We start from the raw sequence: 6,422 nt of genomic DNA on the forward strand, positions 1-6,422 counted from the left end.
CTTCCCGACCTACCTCGGTTCCTCGTGTGCCTCTGATAGGTTTGAAACCCTGGAACTGGAGGGTGAGGAGGCTGAGAATGAGATGGTGGTACAGCCTCCGAGATTTCCTAAGGAGAGGCAGTCGGCTCCACACTTGAAGACCGCCTCTTCCGGTAAAGAAAGGAGGGTGATAGTTGTAGGTGATTCCGTTCTACAAGGAACTGAGGGCCCAATATGTTGACCTGACCCAACTGGAGGGAAGTGTGCTGCCTCTCTGGGGCATGGGTCAGGGACATCACTAGAAAGCTGCCTGGGCTTATTCGCCCATCTGACTACTACCCCTTATTGGTAGTTCAGGTTGGCAGTGATGATGCTGCCAAGAGAAGCCTAAGGACTATTAAGAATGACTTCAAGGGTCTGGGGAGGGTACTGGATGGTGCGGGAGTGCAGGTGGTCTTCTCTTCTATCCCTTCAGTGGCGGGGAAGGACACTGAGAGGATCAAAAAAGCCCTCCTCATCAATAAATGGCTTAGAGGCTGGTGCAGACACAAGAACTTTGGGTTTTTTGACCATGGGACAATTTACTCGGCTCCTGGCATGACGGCTGCAGATGGAGCTCACCTGTCTGCAAAGGGTAAAAGGATCCTAGCCCAGGAGCTGGCGGGCCTCATTGAAAGGTCTTTAAACTAGGAAAGAAAGGGGAAGGGGGCAAAATGAGGGCTGCTGAGGTTCAGGTAGGTCGAGGTTCAAAAGTGAACTTGATGGGTGATGAGGGTGGAGTTCGTACGGATGGAGTGTGGCAGGGGAATGCTGCTTCCCTGAAGTGTCTATACACTAATGCGTGCAGTATGGGAAATAAACAGGAAGAGTTAGAGATCTGCGTGTGGTCGCATGGCTACGATCTCATTGCAATCACAGAGACGTGGTGGGACAGCTCGCATGACTGGAATGTTGTCATGGAGGGCTATGTGCTTTTTAGGAAAGATCGGCCGGCGAGGCGGGGTGGTGGAGTTGCTCTTTATGTAAGAGATCAGCTAGAATGTATTGAACTCCACCTGGGGGAGAGTGGTGTAGCAGTGGAGAGCTTGTGGGTAAGAATCAAGGGGCGGGCTGGTATGGCTGACACTGTTGTGGGAGTGTGCTACAGGCCCCCTGATCAGGAGGAGGAGGTTGATGAGGCCTTCCACAAACAGTTGGAAGCAGCGTCACGATCCCAGGCGCTTGTGGCCAGGCATGCGCAGTCCAGACGGTTCCTGCAATGTGTTGAAGACAACTTCCTGATGCAGGTGGTTGAGGAACCGACGAGGAGAGGGGTACTGCTGGACCTTATTCTCACTAACAGAGAAGGGCTTGTCAGAGAAGTAAAGGTGGGGGACAGCTTGGGTTCTAGTGACCACGAGATGGTGGAGTTCAAGATCCTGAGTGGAAGAAGTAAAGCAAAAAGTAGGATTGCTACCCTGGACTTCAGGAGAGCCAAATTTGATCTCTTCCAGGACCTACTTGGAGCTATCCCGTGGGCTAAGGTGTTAGAAGGTAAAGGGGCCTGTGAGAGCTGGTCGGCATTTAAGCAGCTCTTCTTCCAAGCTCAGGATCGGTGCGTCCCTGTGAGGAAGAAATCAGGAAAGGGTGGCAGGAGACCTGTGCGAATGAGCAAGGAGCTCGTGCGCAAACTCAAAGGAAAGAAGAAGGCCCATGAAATGTGGAAAAAGGGTCTGACCACTTGGGAAGAATACAGGAATGTTGTGAGGGCCTGCAGGGATGCGACAAGGAAGGCTAAAGCCCGCCTGGAATTAAATCTGGCGAAGGGGATAAAGGATAATAAAAAAGGTTTTTTTAAGTATGTTAACAGTAAAAGGAAGACTAGGGAGAATGTGGCTCCCCTGCTAAGTGACGGGGGTGTTCTGGTAACAGGGGATGCTGAGAAGGCGGAGATACTGAATGGCTTCTTTGCTTCTGTCTTTAGTGAAAAAGCTCCCCCTCAGGAATCCAAGACCCTGGAGGTTAGTGAGAGGATCTGGGGAATGGAAGACCTCCCTTCAGTCAGGGAAGAGGTGGTCCGAGAGCGCCTAGGCAACATCAATGTTCAGAAATCCATGGGACCCGATGGGATGCATCCGCGGGAGGTGAGGGAGCTGGCAGAGGTGATTGCTGAACCACTTTCTGTCATCTTTGAGAGGTCTTGGAGGATGGGGGAGGTGCCTGAAGACTGGAGGATAGCCAATGTCACTCCGGTCTTCAAAAAGGGCAAGAAGGAAGATCCAGGCAATTATAGGCCAGTCAACCTCACCTCTGTCCCTGGAAAGGTGATGGAACAGCTTGTACTGGATGTCATCTCCAGGCAACTGGAAGAAAAGGAGGTTATCAAGAGTAGTCAGCATGGGTTCACCAGGGGAGGTCGTGCTTGACCAACCTGGTGGCCTTCTATGATGTTGTCTCTGGCTGGGTGGATCGGGGGAGAGCAGTGGATGTAGTCTACCTTGATTTCAGCAAGGCTTTTGATACTGTCCCCCACGACATCCTTATAGCAAAGCTGAGGAAGTGTGGGATAGATGAGTGGACAGTGAGGTGGGTTAAAAACTGGCTGACTGGCAGAGCGCAAAGGGTCGTCGTTGGCGGTGCAGAATCCAGATGGAGACCTGTAACCAGCGGTGTTCCTCAGGGGTCGGTGCTGGGTCCAGTCTTGTTCTACATCTTCATCAATGACCTTGATGAGGGGATAGTGGCCACCCGCAGCAAGTTTGCTGATGATACGAAGTTGGGAGTATTAGCTGACATGCCTGAAGGCCGTGCTGCCATTCAGTGAGACCTGGACAGGCTGGAGAGCTGGGCAGAAAAAAAATGGGTGAGGTTTAACAAAAGCAAGTGTAGAGTCTTGCATCTGGGGAGGAATAATTGCATGCACCAGTACAGGTTGGGGGATGAGCTGCTGGAGGGGAGCTCTGCGGAGAGGGACCTGGGTGTGCTGGTGGACAACAGGTTGGCCATGAGCCAGCAGTGTGCCCTTGTGGCCAAGAGGGCCAATGGCATCCTGGGGTGCATTAAAAAGAGTGTGGCCAGCAGGTCAAGGGAGGTGATCCTCCCCCTCTACTCTGCCCTGGTAAGGCCTCATCTGGAGTACTGCGTCCAGTTCTGGGCTCCCCAGTACAAAAAAGACAGGGATCTCTTAGAAAGAGTCCAGCGGAGGGCCACAAAGATGGTGAAGGGCCTGGAGCATCTCTCCTATGAGGAAAGGCTGAGTGAACTGGGTCTGTTCAGCCTTGAGAAAAGAAGACTGAGAGGGGACCTGATCCAGGTCTATAAATATCTAAGGTGTGGGGGGCAGAATGGCGAGGCCGGACTCTTTTCAGTGATGAGTGGAGACAGGACAAGGGGAAACGGCCGGAAACTGGAGCATAGGAAGTTCCGCACAAATGTGCGCAGGAACTTCTTTACAGTGAGGTGACGGAGCACTGGAACAGGCTGCCCAGGGAGGTGGTGGAGTCTCCTTCTCTGGAGATGTTCCAGACCTGCCTGGATGCCTACCTGTGTGACCTGCTGTAGGGAACCTGCTTTGGCAGGGGGGTTGGACACGATGATCTCTGGAGGTCCCTTCCAACCCCTACAATTCTGTGTGATTCTGTGATAAAATACATTCTTTTTACATGCATATATATATGCACACATAAAAATTTAAATCCATAAGGTTTCCTTTAAAGAATTCATTTTCCTTTACGGTATGGCTATTTTCATTCATTTGGGGCAGCACAACCTGCTTAAAAACAAGAATATTCACATGCATTTTAAGGTTGTTTGTATTATCTGTTATGATGACCAGTGATACAAAATATAGTTTTGCCATTCTCATTTTACACAATTTTCACAAGTTTTGTACAACTTGGCATGCTAAGACAGAGTTGGAAGCAACTGAAAAACACCACAAAAACTTTCTGACAGACAGCAACATGGGAACATATTCTCTATACAGGAACTGAGTGTTTGTGCCATGAGTAAATGTGAAAAGTCCTGGATGAAATTTACTTTGCTTTTGTCTGCATCTTCTAACCTACAAAAGAGCGGACGCATCATATCAGATGAAATATTTCAGATAGTATGTCAGTTCAGATCAACGCTTTCTTTCAGGAATACATGTTCCTCAGGAAAGTCCACCTTTGCTTTCTCAAACCATCTAAGATCAAAAAATGAAAAAGAATATGAACTAATTATAAACTAAATAAAGTTGGCCATAGCTAAGGTACAAATTAATGCCTTATTGGTGACAATGTGGCTGTGTGACAGAAACAGTTCATAAAAACAAAGGCCTTTCACACTGACAAAACTAGAAAAATTGCCTATGGTGCGTACTGTGGAAGACACTAGTCAGCAGGAATGTCTTGCTGGAAAGGAACTAGGGCAAGATTGGCAATTAGTGGAACACATGATGCCCACTGGAGACCTGAAGCTCAGTATCTGGGCTCAGGCAATCAAAATCCAGGAATAACTGTGGCACAGACTTTCCAGTCCATACAATAGCAGTTAATAACAAATTTGCAGGAAAATATTTATTTTCCTCAGTTTAGCCAGCATAAAGGTTAGTCAAATCTATTTGCCAGTCTCTTCATCTAAATCAAGAAAGCACAGTAACACCATAAGGTACAACTCAAAGGTGAATACTCTAATTTAGGTACAAGGGTAGAGGTCCAAAGTACAGAAATCACTGTCACAGACATTAGTAACTTGTCCTGTTTCAACAGAGTAATAGGAAGTAAACCAAACATTAATGGCAAAGCTTACTCTTTGCAGCAAGGCCAGATCTTCACTCCAGTCACTGCCTGGATTGAACAAATCGAAAAGAGCAGAATTTCTAGGATATGTTGATTTTAATGTAATATCACACATCTGTTCTCTGTGGATGGGAGTGGGCTTCCATTTCTAAATCTGTAGTTCATAGCCTCAGAAAGACAGACTCTTGGGCAGTATGAATTCACAGCTACTTCAGAGGGATGTACTGACCTCACTCACACCCATTACCTCTGCAGTACTGAACTTATACAGCCACCTATTTCTTGCTGCATGTTAATGAATCATAGTAAATGATATTGTGTATATCAGCGCTGTACTGTTCTTACTGCAAGCCTATGAAAGGGGATGGCTGCTTGCTTTCAACACATATTTTGTGTGATACGACTTGTTGCTTTGGGAGAATTTCTTGGATGCAGATCATGAGTGTCATCCCTTCGTAAACTAGTATATCTGTTTCTCTCTTATACCTATGTATTTCTTAACTTGTTAAAATGCAAATTTCAAAGTGAATTTAATGCTCATAGTTTTGCTCTCACTTTCCTGAAGCTGAAATCATTTAATAATGTTTTAACTTGGATGTTGTTGCTACAGAGTACCCACTGAAATGGCCAGTGACAGCAAAAAAAAAAACCAAAAAAAACAACCAGGTGTACAGCACTACATAAATGGGTTGCTCTGACAAAACTGGCAAAATCCAGAGGTCACCCAGTTTGTGATTAGAGCATTATTTAAATATGTTAAACCAAAAAATGACAGGTGAAAAGAAGGGGATGCAACAGAAATTTTATGTTCCTATTCAGCACAAATGCCAAGACTCTAAGATGAGAGGAGACAAACAAAATTGAGAATCACTTAAAGAAACACAGTGCCCCAGTAATGTCATGGTAACATGAAAACAAATCTATGTATAGAAATGTGTCTCTAAAGGAGATGAATTATACAGGAAACAAGCCAGTTTCATTTGAATGAAAATGCATATATTTTTATACTTCTTGAAAATGGCAGCATTCAGTGGATATACAATGGATACAATCTGTGCTTCCATTAGAGACCAGGCACCTACTTGAAAACTTGAATATTCTGGACATAGTTCTTTTCTGTTGGCTAGCACAGAGTTAAAAAAAAATTCAGCATTCACATTTGCAGCCCATACTCAGTTTTGTAGTCCAAGTAACTTAGGAATAAATGAAAAAAAAAGACAAAACAGTTGTCTTTAAGGGCCTCTTTGTTCTGCTAACCTGACAGACTGGGAGTGGGACATATACTTGAAAAGCCCTGTTACTTCAATGCCTGCTCCGCTGCTTTTCCCAGATGGATGTCCATTCTTACCACCAGACTAAACAGAAAAAAAATGACTGTGGCCTCCAGTCAAATGTGGCTACTTTTCAGGCAGGCAGCATTAAAAGAGCAATGAATACAGAGTATATGAACACAGGCTTTATTAAACTAAACATAACTACCTGTGCTGTGTGAAGGGGAAGTGGTGAAATCATCAGGAAGACTTCATTCCAGAACCTAGAAAGAGCCTACAAGAAATCTATAGATGGACACTTTGTCAGGCAAAGAGTACAAAGAGTAACGCCTCTAAATCAGAAGAGAGTAGAACTAGATTAGACATTAAAAAAAAAAATTCACTGTGAGGGTGATAGACACTGGCATAGGTT

Source organism: Lagopus leucura, unplaced genomic scaffold, assembly GCF_019238085.1.
Source record: "Lagopus leucura isolate 7727_CA_CO unplaced genomic scaffold, USGS_WTPT01 Super-Scaffold_100014, whole genome shotgun sequence".
In the NCBI taxonomy this organism is placed as follows: domain Eukaryota; kingdom Metazoa; phylum Chordata; class Aves; order Galliformes; family Phasianidae; genus Lagopus; species Lagopus leucura.